This window comes from Anguilla rostrata, chromosome 1 (genome assembly GCF_018555375.3).
Source record: "Anguilla rostrata isolate EN2019 chromosome 1, ASM1855537v3, whole genome shotgun sequence".
Taxonomy (NCBI): Eukaryota; Metazoa; Chordata; class Actinopteri; order Anguilliformes; family Anguillidae; genus Anguilla; species Anguilla rostrata.
In genome coordinates, this window is record NC_057933.1 from 83,546,966 (window position 1) to 83,564,563 (window position 17,598).

Below are 17,598 nucleotides of genomic sequence, written 5' to 3' on the forward strand. Positions count from 1 at the left end.
TTCTTCTGGGCTCAAGGGTCTTTACTAAATGTGTATAAAATGGCGGGCTCACCTGCAGTTAAATTATACGAGCAGGAGGAACCTCACAGTAACCAACACGCACCCAGGTAAGACATCTTTGTGTTCTGTGGTTAGAACACATACAGGTGAGATATCTCTGTGTTCTGTTGCTAGCACGCACCCAGGTAAGACATCTCTGTGTTCTGTGGTTAGCACACACAGAGGTGAGATATCTCTGTGTTCTGTTGCTAGCACGCACCCAGGTAAGACATCTCTGTGTTCTGTGGTTAGAACGCACACAGGTGAGATATCGCTGTGTTCTGTGGCTAGCACACACCCAGGTGAGACATCTCTGTGTTCTGTGGTTAGCACACACACAGGTGAGATATCTCTGTGTTCTGTGGCTAGCACACACACAGGTGAGACATCTCTGTGTTCTGTTGCTAGCACGCACCCAGGTAAGACATCTCTGTGTTCTGTGGCTAGCACACACACAGATGAGACATCTCTGTGTTCTGTTGCTAACACGCACCCAGGTAAGACATCTCTGTGTTCTGTGGTTAGCACGCACACAGGTGAGATATCTCTGTGTTCTGTGGTTAGCACACACACAGGTGAGATTACATTATATTACATTACATTATAGGCATTTAGCAGACGCTCTTATCCAGAGCGACGTACAACAAGTGCATAGGTTCATGATGTAGAGGTGCAAAAGAAACACTAGAGTGAAGTAAGGATCGTAGTGCCAGAAGTGACCACATCAATCAGGACTCCAACCCTGTAGAGTAAGCTTGTTCAGCAAGCAAGAATCCTACCAAGTACAAACTAGCACTGGAATCACATCTAATCACACCTAATCAGACAAAACAATCCTGCCAGATACACTAACATAATCAAATTATCCTAGCTAGGTACAGTGAGCTGAACTATAGGCTAGGGAGGGGTGGGGAGAGGTGCAGCCTGAAGAGATGAGTCTTCAGTCTGCGTTTGAAAGTGGTGAGATTCTCTGCTGTTCTGACCATCACGGGGAGGTCATTCCACCAGCGAGGGGCCAGGACAGACAGCAGACGGGAGCGGGAAGTACAGACGCGAAGAGGGGGAGGTGCCAAGCGTCCAGAGGTGGCAGAACGGAGAGGTCTGGCTGGTGTGTAGGGTCTGATGATCCTCTGAATGTACCCTGGTGCTGACCCCTTAGCTGCCTGGTATGCAAGCACCAAGGTCTTAAATTTGATGCGAGCCATAACAGGCAGCCAGTGGAGGTCAGTGAGCAGGGGGGTGACATGGGAATGTCTGGGGAGGTTGTAGACTACTAGATATCTTTGTGTTCAGTGGTTAGCAGTGGCATATAAATTAGGATGTACTATGTTTTTGCATTTTGGCAAGAAGCATTTCTGTTCATGAAAGTTTTATGTGCAAACTACCTACACACCGTTGTGTATTCTAAAAAACAACTCAACAAAATGGGCATGAACCCCCAAATGTATAATCAGCTGAAATGTGCGCCTGAGGAGTATAGATACTGTACTGATGTGCTTTAAGAAGTAGTGGAAGAAACTGAAATTAAGAACTAAGTGGCAGACATATCGTTTGTGTACGATCAGTATGTGATCATACGTACTGACACTCCTTTCCAAGCATGGATACTGCCAGTTCTACTGAGGTTAATCTTCAACAGTGAAAAGCTGGCCTTGATTCAATAAGATTAAAAGTGAAATCTCTCCTTTTTTCTCCCCAATTTGGAATGCCCAACCGCACATCCCTGCTCATCGCTATGTCCAGGATCACCCGATCTACATTCCACAACCTCTTTGGCGACCTCACCATTGAACTGTGTCACCATGGGCAATGGCACGTCCAGCTCTCAGGGGGTCTATTTCCAGTGCAAAGAAGACAGGATGAAGTTAGAAGACTCCTTCTCAAATGCCAAGGATGACAGTCAGATTGAGACATCCAGGAAGGTCTGCAGCAGAACCAAAGTGCACCTAGGCCATGCTAGCCCGGTTCACTATGTTCTTCAGCCTGGGACTTCTCCTGAAAACATGGGATTTTCTAACCCCCTCTACATTGAGGACAAGAAATTAACTGCATGAACTTTGTGGGGAATCAGTACTTCCCAAACTTTGGTTTGAACATCCACTGGTGGTGTTGTAAGAAGTACTGAGGTGTACGGGTGGAAATGCTGCATATCTGGATAATTTTTTTTTTTTTGCAATATACACTTTAAATGTTCACATCAATCATATTGAACACTGTCCCAGCTAAACACAGTGCACTAGATAGAGGGCCACATTAAGTTGTTTTGACACTCCAGCAGGTACAACCCTGGCTGTACATTAATATATCTCATAAAAAACACGTTTTCAACGTACAAAAATGCCAAGTTACTAAAAAGTATTGATATCAAAATGACGCCAAGTTACGATACTACAAACAATATAGGCTATCTTGCCTCACCGAAATGACATAAGATGTATCTCAAAGCAATGCTACCCAATATTTCCTCAGTTGTTTCAAGTCACTTGGCCCTGTGTATAAGCATGCACTACATGAACAGGCCAAATATATGTGTGGATGGCTCTCTCACAGTCAAGATTGATTGAATAGGTGTGTGTATGTCCAATTTGTATTGGTATGTAGGCCTATGTATTTCGCTGCCCAGGCTTTCTGTTGCGTGAATGATAGTATGTTTCTTGGTACAAGTGTGTTCGTGAATGTGAATGTAAGATGCTGCCAGGGAAATGTCCCCATGCGGATAAAGAAGTTCTATATGTATGTATGTACAATATGTGTTTTACATGCAGTATTTATTGTACGTAGCAAATATACAATAACTTGCACATGTACTCAAATTCAGTTCAGAAGCAAGTATAAACATGTTTTCTGGAGAAATGTGCTTCCTGTCGTTGCTCAGCAGCAGTTCTGTACATTAATGAATTTATACATTAATTTCAATGTACAATGTTCAATGTGTTCCATGAGGAAATTCGAAATATTTGTCTCTTTGATCTGACAGAAAGTTTGCATGACATTGTGAAATGGTAAGATTAGAAAACACAGGGCCAAGTGACTTGAAAGAACTGAGGAAATATTGGGTAGCATTGCTTTGAGATACATCTTATGTCATTTCGGTGAGGCAAGATAGCCTATATTGTTTGTAGTATCGTAACTTGGCGTCATTTTGATATCAATACTTTTTAGTAACTTGGCATTTTTGTACGTTGAAAACGTGTTTTTTATGAGATATCAGTTCTTTTTGCAAAGCGTTTTATTACGAGAGTGAGAAATGCGACCCTGCAAGAAACGGTTGTGGATTATGGCTATCGTTGTGTGAATCTGTACAGTCTGATGAGCGTGTACCGTTCAACAGTTTCGGTTTGCTATATATGTAAAACAGTGGCTGTGAGAAAGGATGCAGTGGCGTAAGCGTAAACGCATCAGGAACGCAGATGGAATATGGTATGTACTCACGGATTTGACGTCCATCCAACGAGCCTTGACTGACAAAGTAATCAACACGCCCGTAGAATTCTAACTCCCTAGGTCGCAACTTGGGTAGCCTTCTGTCCTGCTCCGTTGTGTGTTATTTCGTGGAGATGCACTATTAGTGTTTGTAAGGTTTATCCTTCTGTCCTGCTCCATTGTCTGTTATTTCGTGGAGATGCACTTTTAGTGTTTGTAAGGTTTGTAAGGCATTTTGATAGGCTAATCTGCAGGTAGGAATCCTCTTCGCCGTTTTGCTAAACTAGAACCGGAAAACATGATAGTGGAGAATAGGAGCAGACGCATATGTCCCAGCAGGCTTTGCATATGAGAGAATAACAACAGTGTGAGAGAAATTCAAATGAAATTACGAAATTCCGTAGTTGAAACAATATGTTTTTAGCAGAATGGCATGTAGGTGAAGGTTGACATGATACGGAGTATAGTGCGAAGTAAATGGAGTGACCATGAGCGAGCATATATTCCTTATCAAATTGTATATATAACAGTCGTATTGAACGTTGGTTGTTGAAGTGGAGGGTCAAATAACATTGCACACATTATTTCCTGTAATGCAATCTATTGCACGAATGTGTTTTTCTCATGTTCAGTGCTAGTAGTTATACTTATGAGTGAATCATAATTTTAAATGTAATGTTTTAATGCGGAGTTGCAGAACGTACATACGTAGTAATTGTGTGTAGCCTATGTGGCTAGATAGAGAACAGGGCAAGGTAACATGAATGTAGAAACGTGGCGTTTGCTGATATTAAGGTTTTGTACGGTAGCCAAGTGAAGAAATATAGTTAGTAGAAATGGCACAGTGGTGAACCGGTGTAACTTTTAAATAAAAGGAATACATTTGCGTCATGAAATGCATAGGGTGGCCGTGAGTGAGTGAGGTTTACCAGTCTGTGACTTCGTTAGCTAATGCCATAGCTATGCAATGCGTGAAATATCATTAGCGAACCTGCCGGTGGTTTTAAAGAAGAACACAAGCCAGTAAGCACAGAAGAGCTTCCGTTGAATCCATATGGCTTAGCAATATTGTAGCCGGTCAATAACTGAACGTACAGACGGTAAGTCATAATGCATATATCTTAGCAATATTGTAGCCGGTTAATAACTGAACGGTGAACGGCGGGTAGATATGGTGCAAAAGCAATAATTAAGAAGTAGTAGACAATTATTAGTGAGGGTCGAAGCAAGTTAAAGAAACGTGTTCCAAGCTGGGCTTGAACATACGACCCAGTGTTCCCAAGCCTGTAACCTTACCCACTAGGCCACGGATGGATTAGCTGTACAAACTGCGGAGTTGCAGTATGTAAATTAGTAATTGTTTGTAGCGTATGTGGCTAGATAGAGAACAGAGCGAGGTAACAGGAATGTAGAAATAGAAACGTGGCGTTTGCTGATATGAAAGTTTTGTACGGTAGCCAAGTGAAGAAATATAGTTAATAGAAATGGCACAGTGGTGAACTGGTGTAACTTTTTAATGAAAGGAATACATTTGCCGTAACTTCGTTAGCTAATGCCATAGCTATGCAATGCGTGAAATATCATTAGCAAACCTGCCGGTGGTTTTAAAGAACACAGGCCAGTAAGCACAGAAGAGCTCCCGTTGAATCCATGTGGCTTAGCAATATTGTAGCCGGTTAATAACTGAACGGTGAACGGCGGGTAAATATGGTGCAAAAGCAATAATTGATAAGTAGGGTAGTAGACAATTATTAGTGAGGGTTGAAGCAGGTTAAAGAAACGTGTTCCAAGCTGGGCTTGAACCTACGACCCCATGTTCCCAAGACTGTAACCTTACCCACTAGGCCACGGGCGGACTAGCTGTTTGAACGGGAAATGTTTCAGAATAAAAATGTATTGGTATTTTGCGTGTGTATGCGCGTTTTTGATTGGGTTGTGTAGGGCAGATTTGGCCGGTGTCAGTGAAATGTCCAATGGGGAGACATGTTGTTAGTGGGATAGGCGGCAGGAAAAATAAGAATGAGAAGAAGAAGAAGAAAGAGAAGAAGAAGAAGAAGAAGAAGGAGAAAACGCAAAATCCCCTTAGTTTGGGGCTTTATTGTGTGGACATGTGAAGTTGTTTATGAATTCTGTCTGTTGAAATGGGGTCAGAATGTACAGAATTTAATGTTTTTAAGGGCTGAGTGTCTGTGGCTGTTGTGGTTATTTCTGTGGGGAACCCTGAAAAGTGCCAAACTCTCGGTGCTGTATAGGTATGGGGGCATGCCCCCGCCAAGGCGTAACTTGGCGGGATGGCATACCTGCCATCCCAATGAGTAAATAGAGTGAAACCGCGAAACTAGTTAGGCTGCAGTAGTACTGAAATATAAATATGGTATCACTGTCAGGTTATATCATTTGCAGCTTTTATTTCTGAGCAAAATAACGTTTTCTAGCTAAGCTGGCTAGCGAAAAAAGTTGTTGATGGATATCGTAACTTTTAAATTTCAAATATTGCTATAGTGACTGTCAAACATAAACGATACTAACGCATATCACATAATCACACACCCAAATTCAAATGCATGAAAAGCCTAAATACACCATTTTTCTTTCTTACCACGAACTACAAATGCCGCCATTTATCTTAACGTGACGTAACCAATCTGGAAGTCGGAAAAGTCGGAGCTCAGAAATGATACTCGAATTTCCGACCTATAATTCCGAGTTCTACGACCGTTCAATTGCTTTTTTCCACAAGTCGGACCTCGTTTTTTGCTAGTTCCAAGTTGTCTTGAACGTAGCATAAGGGTCGGGCAAACGTTCAGCATAACAGAACGTGCGTTAAAAAAATTAGTGGCGTTAAAACGGATGTGCGTTAACGCGTTATTATCGCGTTAAGTTTTACAGCCCTAATATATATATATATATATATATATATATATATATATATATATATATATATATATATATATATGCATTACACTACCTTGCTTCTAGTCCACTGATATTTCTCCAGTTTCTAAAGTCTGTCCAAAACGTTCTGCCAGTGGTTTACAGATGATCTCAACTAACTCTTTGAGTACTCTTGGGTGTATGCCATCAGGGCCAAGGACTTGTCTTTAGTTTATGTAATCTATCCAGTAGGCGGAAGTGTAGTATAATGGCTAAGGAGTTGGTCTTGTAACCTAAAGGTCGCAGACTCGATTCACCGGTAGGACACTGCTGTTGTACCCTTGAGCAAGGTATTTAACCTGCATTGCTTCAGTACATATCCAGCTGTATCATTGGATACAATGTAAATCGCTCTGGATAAGAGTGTCAGCTAAATGCCTGTAATAATCCAGTACTTCTTTATTCTCTATATGAATATCTTGAGACATTCTGTGTTCTGAATATGCCTTCCAGCCTATTAATAACCTCCTCTGTAGTAAAACTCTCAACCAAGTAAATTAAGGCATCAGCAATATCCTTATCCTTAAGGTGTAACTTGGTGGGATGGCAGACCTGCCATCCCAATTAATCTGGAATTTATCCTCACAGGAGTACTGATGGCCATCTACTTATCAGGCTCTGCTGCTTCTGCCTTTGTGCTCATATTGGTTATTTTATTGCTGTGGAAATGTTCAAGACGAAAAAAATGGTAAGTGTTATTTAGAAAACCCCTCAGACTGGAAATTTCATAATATATGCCCTGGAGATATGTTTTAAAAGGAAGCAGTACTGCAACACATATTATATAAAATGAAAAAATGTACCATTCACTTTTTAAAGGGAGTACAATGACACAGTACAATGTTGCATTGCAGTAAGTCCTCATTTTAACCCTGTACATAACTGAAACATACTGGAATGCTTATGAAGCTGTGATTAATTACTGATGGATTACATCAACATGCAAGCCACCCACAGGCTACTGTTTGTATGCTGTATGTTTCAAAAGGAATGGGATTAAGTTTAGATGGACCAGGAAATCGAAAGTTCATTGCCTGCAGTGAAGCCTTCTTTTCTCCTGGTTTCGTTTCTTTTTGCTCCTATAAATGTCCCTCTGCTTTGTCAATTTTTTGACATTTTTGACATGCCTTTTACATTTAATATAGAATATCCCCTGAAACTGGGCTGGCTGTTGTTTGGATTAATTTGGTACAAATTGCATTGGTGCAAACTGAAGTGCTCAGAGGATGTCACATCAAAGGCCTACCAACCTACGCTCATGTTTTAGCATAAGAAATCGTTGATTAAAATGTGGCAAATTAAATATATACAGGGGTGGACAGTAACGAAGTACATTTACTTGAGTACAGTACTTAAGTACATTTTTCGAGTATCTGCACTTTACTTGAGTTTTTTTTTTTTTTTTTGGAAACTTATGACTTTTACTCCACTACATTTGAAAAATAAATATTGTACTTTTGACTCTACTACATTTCTAAGAAGGTTGTCGTTACTCATTACTTTCAAGCGTAGTTTGAAGTCAACAGTTGAATATTTTTTTTATTTTCTAAAATGCGATTGGCCACACGTTCCTCACAGGAGATATACCAATCACAGTAGCCTACTCCTAATACGCTGTCGGTCTAGTTCAAAGTGCTTGCTTGTTGCACCAGAGGTTGAACAGTTCAATTTGAACTTGGCGGCGGTAATGATGGCGACGGCAGAAGATAAGGAGCACCCATGGCCATATCTCAAGTCCATGTTTGAGATTTGTGAAATTCAAAAAGATTCATATTGTTTTAAATGTTTGCTCTGCTTACCGCGCATTAACTACATCGCTGCATTCAAAAACTCGCCGTCCAACCTGAAAAAGCATGTCGAGGTATGTAAACGTTTGCTAACAGTAGCCCGTTTGGGGCGCAAAACTTTACTTTAAACTAATCATTGATCTCAATCTGTTTTCATTAGTAATTTTCGTTTATAATCAAGCGTGCCAACGATGGGATTAATCAAATGACAAGTAGCCTAACACAGCGTCTTCATACCGTGTTAGGGGGATTAAATCATAAATTCAATTGATCCGTTAAAAATCCGTTTTAATCACCAAGTAGTCTACACTTAACAAATAAGATACACCAGTCTGTTATCTACCATGTTAGCTCTCAGAATAACCAGCAAAAACAAAACCTGCACTTCAGTTGTCTTTACAATCCTACGCATTGCAGATATTTGCCATGAATACGAGTACGGAGAAAGAAGTGTATCCGCAAATAATGTTTATTAAAAATGTGCACAATTTTGTACTGCAAATGAACATAAATAGGCTATACGGCCTAGGCTACTCGTAAAACTGCGTATTTGGGGAGAGCTGGCTATAGGCCTATATGGTATTGAGTAGCCTATTTTGTGGATTAATTGTATTGATACTCAAGGAAAATCAGGGGAAGATTCCGCCACTGCTTAGCGATTAAAACGGATTTTTAAAAATCGCATTTATCATTTAATCTCCCTAACACAATGCGAAGAAGCTGTGTCCCTTTCATTTGATTAGTCGGATGTTTGCATGATTGTTAATCGCTGAAAATTAATTAAAACAGTTGGAGATCAATGATTAGTTTAAAGGAAAGTTTTGCGCCTCACCAGTTTAAGAAAGATGGATAAAGGAGGAAAAAGTGAGGACGAGGAGGATGACCGATTATTTTCGTGGGTAAAAAAAATTCTCAGCATTAATGACACTCAAACTTGAAATACATTATGTAAAAGCTTGCATCAATAGTATACATTCTTTTTAAAACATTGTTTTCCTTAATCACAATTATGTGCACAATACATTAAAGATACAACTATTTTGAGCTGAGACATTCATTGGTTTGTACCTTTTTTCACCCACCTCCCACTGGATCTCAGGGTCCACCCACCTCCCAAATCCCAATTTAACCCGTCTATCATGTGTTGCTATCTAATAACAGTAAAAATGCATCTGTAAATGAGCTTCTGTAAATGCATTGTAGAAACAATACAACAGTGTGTTGGCATTAAAAAGAAAATGTACTTTTGAATACTTAAGTATTTTTAAAAGCAAGTACTCCAGTACTTTACCTCAAGTAAAAATTTGACTGAACAACTTTCACTTGTAGTGGAGTAATATTTGACCAGGGGTATCTATACTTTGACTCAAGTAAGGAAGTGGTGTACTTTGTCCACCACTGAATATGTATAACGTTTTTTTTTTTGCTTTTAATCTTCAAAGTGTGGAAGTAAAGAAAAACCCTGTCTACTCAACTGCAGGCCTGTAAGTCTCCAAAGTATGCAACAGAAAAATGTGCATATTCAGTATAGACAAAAATACTATTAATTAACAGCAAACAGTAACTAGCTGCATAATTAACTAGCTATATAATTAAATGCGGTCCAAAAGAAGCATTTAATTATATAACTAGGTTTCATGCTATACTCACTACCAATTTCTACCTAGTCATAAATTTTCTCTAATTTTTTGAAACACTGGTTCAAAAGTTTTCTGAACAATTAACACAAGCCAAAAAAACTGCCTTTTGCTGGTTAGCAAAATCCATTAAAAAAATATAATCATTTTTTCAAAACTGCAAATTTATTTTTAAAAATGTACATATGTATATATATATATATAAGAATGTACATACAGACTTGCAGGCAAGCACGCACATTTGACAGGGATAATTTCAGTTTAAATAGTAGGTAATAGCTCCAGACAATCATACAGACATGTCTGACACAGGTTTGTAAGGCATGTCAACAAATTGTTGTCAGACTGTTGACCAGCATAGCCCACTACAGCTCTTTCTTAATGTGGCAAAGAGTCATATTTTCCACATCAAATACGAGCTGAACCAGTAGCAACTGGTGCCGTGGGAGTGGGGTACTACACACACTATCTAAGCAGTGGAGATTTCAGTCGGCGATCAATAGTCCTCACTTTTGCTGATTAGCCTTCTGTTATCTGCAGTTTTCTGTCCGGCTCACGGTGAATTTTGCATGACACACAGGCTAACGTGCATGGGGGTTGCTGCGGCGATGGGCTAGGGTGTGTAATACGCGTGTCATTTCTTGTCTTATTTTCACAGCGATGACCAGCATGTGGGAACACAGGAAAACATAGCGCCAGCCAAATCCCGGTAGGTCTCTAAAGTACACAGATGAAAAGTATTCAGACTCATATTCTGATTAAACATGAATGAATAATGCTGAATTGACTGTCTTTAATGCCATCTAGCAGCAGGGGAAAGGGGCCTGTTGAAGATCCGTCCGCTCCCGGGGGTGATAACATTTATGTTAACAGTGCGGTAAGTTCAATAATTTAATATTGCCTGTAAGCACTTGAAACGAAGTGTTCTTTCTGGGTTAAGTGAGCAGCCAATTCTAGAATTATTGGCACCCTTCATGAAAGTGAGTAGAATGACTGTAAAAAAATGAAAGCATACAGTGGGGCATATTTTACATTACATTACAGCATTTAGCAGATGCTCTTATCCAGAGCGACTTACACAACATTTTACACAGCATTTACCTTGCATCCATTTATACAGCTGGATATGTACTGAAGCAATTCAGGTTAAGTACCTTGCTCAAGGGTACAACGGCAGTGTCCTATCCAGTAATAGATATCCAAGCCCAGTTCCTTACCCACTGTGCTACACTGCCCATTTTCGGCTCTAACGTAAGGGGGAGCCACATGCTGTTATCTTAACACAATTTTTCAGAAACAAAGAGTTTTTATTGAGTAATACATTTTTTTTCTGCAGAACATACAGTAGGTTTCAAAATGATTGGCATCCCTATGATTAATATCTGGTTATGCCTCCCCTGGAGACAGTTTTTTAAATATTGTGTAGGCTCTTTGTGCCTGGTGTGAAATAGTGTCTAATTGCATGGTCCATAGGAAACAGTTACAACAGAAAGTATGAATAGAGGTAATCTTTTGCACAGTAATGGGGTAGTGCACACATGCACAACCCTGGAGGCATAACATCACTATACAAGCTTTTCTGGAACTGCAGGAAGTATAACGTCTGTGCATTTGTGTCTGAAATGAAATGGTTTCACTGTGTTCCTTTTCTATTTCCAGACACCATATTTTGAAGAAGAAGAAGGGGTGGATTATGAAAGTTGTTTTAAAGAGGACGTTTATGCGAACATGTAATGGCACAAAGTTGGCTAGTCTTAAGAAAAACCTGCTGCTTTAACATACGTGATCCGGAGGCAGTTCAAGCGATGACTATGTATTGAAAAGGCCTTTGTCACACGACAGGAATTTGATTGTAATTCTCCATGCGCACATTTCACATATGATACTTTTTTTATCGGATGTTGCTTGTGCGCGATGTGAATAAGGCTTGTGATTTCTGCCAGCACGTTTATTACTGAACGGCCATGAAGATGGAGGTTTTGGTATCACAAGAATCATAAGAAGGGTTAATTCTGTTCTCTAGTACGTGTGCTGGGTGCTTGGAAAGGATCCTTTTGATTTTTTAACGGTACATTACTTGATGTCTTATTTCAATATTGTTTATTAATATTGCCATATACTGCTTTGCAGGCCTACATGTATTGTCACCAAGTATATTACTATAATCAAGAGCGAAGCATTTATATTTAATTCATTGATTATTTTGTGTTCTGAGAATATCTTTGCTGCAATAAATAATTCACGGTGTTAGAGGGGTCAGCTTTTGTGATAAATATATGGCCCTTGTACGATAGATGATGGATGGATGGATGGATGGAAGACTGTCAAACTAGTTCTAACATCACACTGTGTGAATTACATCAGAGGAACAAGAGGAACAGGGAAAAATGGTTGCAAAGCTACTGTGATTCCAAATTGAATAAGGATGGAAGCCGTCCTGACAATGGCTTAAATGATTAAAAATTAAACTGTAAATCTACAATGTTCAGTTCACGAATTGTGTATTACCACATTGTGCATATTAATGCACAAAAAAACATAGCTCTCGCCAAATTTTTATGGACCAAACAGTGATGAGCAAAAATATACTGGTTTTTGTCTCAAATCAACTCCTAGCTTTAGCCAGTTAGTCAGTGAAATGCCAGCCACAACAACAAGGTAAGGCAAGTAAAAGCTCACCCTTTGGTGAAAAGATTCCACGGACACACATACATCCATCCATTATCTATACCCGCTTATCCTGAGCTGGGTCCATCCATTATCTATACCCGCTTATCCTGAGCAGGGTCCATCCATTATCTATACCCGCTTATCCTGAGCTGGGTCCATCCATTATCTATATCCTGAGCAAGGTCACGGGGGGCACTGGAGCCTATCCCAGCATGCATTGGGCGAGAGGCAGGAACACACCCTGGACAGGCCGCCAATCTATCGCAGGGCATACACACCATTCACTCGCTCACTCATACCTATGGGCAATTTAGAGTCTCCAATTAGCCTACCTGCATGTCTTTGGACTGTGGGAGGAAACCGGACTACCCAGAGGAAACCCATGCGGACACGGGGAGAACATGCAAACTCCACACACAAAGGCCCCAAGCTGAGATTCGGACCTACGACCTTCTTGTTGTGAGGCTACAGTGCTACTCACTGCACCACCCTGCCGCCGGACACATATACAGTAAAATGCAAAAATATCGGTGATATTTGTTTTTTTGGCTTTTCTACTCCAGCACATTGGAAATAAAATATTGAGTATGGGGTTAAAGTGCAGGCTGTCAGCTTTAATTTGAGGGTGTATACAGCTGTAACCGTGCATAGGAATTACAACCCTTTTTATAAATAGTCCCCCATTTTAGAAGAATCTCAGCTTGGGGCCTTTGTGTGTGGAGTTTGCATGTTCTCCCCGTGTCCGCATGGGTTTCCTCTGGGTACTCCGGTTTCCTCCCACAATCCAAAGACATGCAGGTAGGCTAATTGGCTGCTCAGCTGATTCTTGCTGAATACCAGCTGCATGGCATTGATTAATATACATGACACCCAAAAAAGGTCTAGAGTTGATTCTAGGTGTGTAATTTGCAACTGGAGTCTGTTGAGGTTATTTGAACTAGGTGTCAATGCCAGTAAATTAGGCCATCATGAGGCTACGGAATAAATTGATCAGAGGCATAGCCAAAACTTTGGGTGTGTTAAAATCAATTGTTTGATATAGTGTAAATCTAATGTGTTAGAGTACACAGCCAAAACAAAAATACTGTCCCAGTAATTTAGCATTTAACAGAATATGTAACAATGCATATGTATAATGATGAAATTCATTTGTAAATGAGAGACCAATAATACAGGAATGGCTTACCTTTTACCTTCACCGATGCACCGAAAAGATTCAACAGCAAAATCCTCTGTGAGAAAGCCGTCCTACACTCCTCTCTACCTCTACCGTAACAGGAAGCCAGAGGCAAACTGTGGAGGGGTGATGTGGTTAATGCGCCATCTGCTGGTGGAGAGGGAGCGGTTTAGCTGGCCTGCTTCCACAGCTGTTAGAATTTTTCAGTAACTGTTTATATGCTCTACTGTACGTATATTATATTACTATGACTAAAAATCTATTTACAGTACAACCAAAATATTTGATATGACTAACGTATAAAGTATAATATAAATAGACAGGGATTGATTTAACTTTATAATTTGGAAGATGTAATTTTGCCCCATATGTTTGTTTTGGCTTCATAAATTTCATTTAATTTTTAATACATTAGCAGGATGGTAGAAAGCTATTTTACAGAAGCAACACTTTTTTCACATGGTGTGCCTGTGGTAGGTACCTTCGTAAGGCTGTGCTACAGAGATGAGCTGGAAATGTTGAGTTGTATTTAGCACAGTAGAAATGTGTGACCGAAACAGTTACACTTAGCATGAAAAGGCAGGTATGTTTATTACTGTATGACCAATCAGACCAACCCTTGGTTTCACTTACTCAGTTAAAAGTGGTTTTCATTAGCTGGAACCACTGACTTCCACTGCTACGTCACTCTACAGTGAGAACAATAGACTTTATTGTGGTAAACCATGATTCATATAACATAACGTAACGTAATGTAACGTAATGTAAGACGAGAACAGGCCATTCAGCCCAGCACTGCTCGTCTATTCCTACCACTAAACTGTACTTAATGCTTAGTTTATCTAAACACTAGATAGTATCTAACACTGTATCAAGCCTAGCCTTGAATACCCCCAGTGTTTCTGCCTCCACTACATGTCCAGGCAAGCTATTACACACATTGACCACTCTCTGTGTGAAAAAATATTTCCTAATGTCTGTGTGAAATTTACCTTTTTCCAGTTTCCATTTATGCCCCCTCGTTCTGCTAACCGAACTCAACTTGAATAATTTCCTGTAGTTCACTTTGCTCATCCATTTAATAAATTTAAAAGCTGCAATCTCCCCAAAGTCTCCTTTCACTAAGCTTGAAAAGTCAAAGCATCTCAAGTCTTTTCTCATAACACTTATCTTTTATACCCGGAATCAATCTGGTTGCCCGTCTTTGGACCTTATCCAGTGCCTCTATATCTTTCTTGTAGTACGGTCCCCAAAACTGCACACAATACTCTAAGTGTGGTCTGACAAGGGTATTGCATCGGGTGAGTATGATCTCCTTAGATTTATACTCAATACTCCTGGCTATGTATCCCAGCATCCTGTTGCCTTTTTTTTTTACTGCTACAGCACATTGATCAGACTCTGATAGGCGTTGATCAACTATCACTCCCAAGTTTTTTTCTACATGTGCACATTCTAATTTTGTACCACCCATAGTAATCCTGCCCTATGTTTTTATTCCTCACATGTAGAACTTTACATTTAGTTATATTGAATTTCATTTGCCAGGTTTCTGCCCACTTCTGGATTCTGTTTAAATCTTCTTGGATTACTTTAGTAGATTCCAAACTGTTGGCAAAACCTCCCAGTTTTGTATCATCTGCAGATTTAACTAGTGTACTTTCAATGTCTGTGTCAAGGTCATTTATGTAAATGAGGAAGAGCAGTGGACCCAGCACCGATCCCTGTGGAACTCCACTTCCCCAATACCCTGCTCAGAGAAGATCCCTCCTACTACTACCCTTTGTGTTCTATCCTGTAGCCAGTTCCAGACCCACTCTGAAATGCTTCCTGTAATTCCTACTGTCCTCATTTTGATAATGAGTTTGTCATGTGGTACCTTATCAAGTGCTTTTTGGAAATCTAAGTATGTTATATCATAAGCCTTGCTCCCATCCAGACATTTGGTCGCTGTCATGGTCCTGCGTTCCTGTCTGCGTTTTCCCTGTTGGGCCGCCAGATGGCGGCACTTCTGTTTTGTGTCCTGCTCCCCCTGTGTTAATTGTATGATTGTTTCCAATTGTCTAATCATTGTTTTCTGGCTGTCTCGTTTTCCCTTCCCCTTCCGTGGCCTGATTGTTCATGGTGCCCTCCTGTGTCTCGTCAGTGTGTTCTATTTAAGTTTCCCCCTCCCTTGACTCAGGTGCTGGATTCTTGCGGTATGTCTGGTTGTTCTGTGTTCCCCTCCTCAAGTCTGCTCCATGCCTTCCTGCCCATGTTCTGGTTCCCCCGCGTTTGTATTTTACGGATTTTCTTTGTTCTTATGTTTGTTTGCCTTCGTTTGTTGAAGGTCGCCCTGCGAGGCTTTTTGTTCCCTTTTGTTCCCATTTGTTAGTAAAGTCTTTTGTTCCCTTCATTTTGAGTTGTTGTATTTTTGCCTCTGCATTTGGGTCCAAACCCCCCCATGCAGCCTGCCAGTAGCTTCCTCAAAGAATGTCAAAAGGTTTGTCATGCATGACTTACCCTTGCAAAAACCATGTTGGCTATTCCAAAAGGAATCTCAGTGCCCCATAAACCTGTACCCCTCTTTCCCACAAAAGGATTGTAGCCACGTGTTAAACCTCCAGGTAAAGTTTTGCTTCCCTCTGCTTGCACGTGGTACAGGTAGAATTCCAGCGAAGACTACCATGGAGGTTGTGCTCCTAATCGCCTCTGCTAATTCCACAAATTTGTCCTGCAGGACCTCAAACCTGCCCTTACCCATGCCATTGGTCCCTACGTGGACCATGACAACTGGATCCCTTTCTCCTCTGGCCAGGAGCTTGTCCACGCGCTCAAGAAGATCTCCTACCAGGCAGGCCTACCTGGGCACCATATATGGGAAGGATTGCTTTTGTTTGATTTAACTGCATATGCCTTTAAAGAGATAACTGCTATGGTTGCAACCACGTTACTAGATGCCAGATTTGCATAACTGTAAATGGTAAATTTCGGCACATTTCCCTGTATGCTTTACCACATTAAGCTTGAGAGGCAAACTTATGGAACTCAGCGTAAGTGCTTGGTTGAGATCTTTCCTGGTTTTGTTACCTGCTGTAGCTAGCAGGATGCTTAACGATGAGAACCAACTGTCCAGTTACATTTGCCCTACAGTGTACATAAAATATTAAGTGATAAAAATGGGACAGTTCTATATTCTGCTTGCCAGCTGGCAGAATATGCAGTAGTGAAACTGTAAGAACTGGCATCATTTGTTGTTTCAGGATGACATATGATATCAGAACACATTCTATAAAGCTTACATGGAAATCTTATGTCCCTCAGGAACACCTGAAATGGCACTACTACCAATGGCTGTGTATACCACTCAGGAACACCTGAAATGGCACTACTACCAATGGCTGTGTATATCACTCAGGAACACCTGAAATGGCACTACTACCTGTGGTATTTGTGGCTCAGTTTATTTTTACAGCTAAATATCTTGAGTGTGATACGGGGGTGCAGGAGGAAGTTCATATGAGTGTGTAGGAAAATAGCTCAGTTACAAGGCAGGAAGTTGTCTTTTGTTATTAGGATGTGATACATAATGCACATTTTCAGTCAGACCTGACCAGTTGCTTGATCGTGTCTTCATCAGCTGCACAAATCGAATAATCTATCAAGGATTACAGTGAAACAGAATTATCAAAGTGCCCGGTAGGGAATGGGGCGTGTGTGATTTTTTAAAATTTTGGTTGGTTATGTTTTTAAAACCCCAAAAATTTTGGTGTTGGGTACCCCCTATTAAAAGGGCCCCCTTTTACAACTTTTGGCACAATTTTGTTGACTATTGGATATTTTTCCTGACATTTTGCTCTTTTATTGTGCTGGGGTTACATTTATGGGTTTTATTGAATAAAATTATATTAAATATTCTTTTTCCCTTACCTTTTTGGGGCTGGAAATGGCA

The 17,598-nt window shown here is 40.4% G+C and overlaps 3 long non-coding RNA genes across 10 annotated transcripts in view; 2 read left to right on the forward strand and 1 right to left on the reverse strand.

Annotated features, from left to right (window-relative positions):
- Positions 1-17,598, reverse strand: part of LOC135241614 (uncharacterized) — a 130,311-nt gene that overhangs the window by 105,277 nt on the left and 7,436 nt on the right. For 2 of the 3 annotated variants that reach the window (XR_010326054.1, XR_010326055.1), the window contains exon 1: positions 13,677-14,416. This is a non-coding gene — a long non-coding RNA (uncharacterized LOC135241614). Of the gene's footprint in view, positions 1-13,676; positions 14,417-17,598 lie in introns of those variants that run through there. The other variant, XR_010326056.1, reaches the window with a different exon arrangement.
- The window catches only part of LOC135241633 (uncharacterized), an 86,492-nt gene that overhangs the window by 35,391 nt on the left and 33,503 nt on the right, over positions 1-17,598 (forward strand). The gene's annotated exons all lie outside the window — the stretch shown is intronic.
- LOC135241569 (uncharacterized) overlaps positions 6,472-17,598 on the forward strand; it is a 30,129-nt gene continuing 19,002 nt past the window's right edge. The window contains exons 1-6 of one of the 6 annotated variants that reach the window (XR_010326040.1): positions 6,472-6,686; positions 6,985-7,084; positions 9,626-9,667; positions 10,479-10,529; positions 10,631-10,697; positions 11,480-12,067. This is a non-coding gene — a long non-coding RNA (uncharacterized LOC135241569). The other 5 variants (XR_010326042.1, XR_010326039.1, XR_010326044.1 and 2 more) reach the window with 5 other exon arrangements.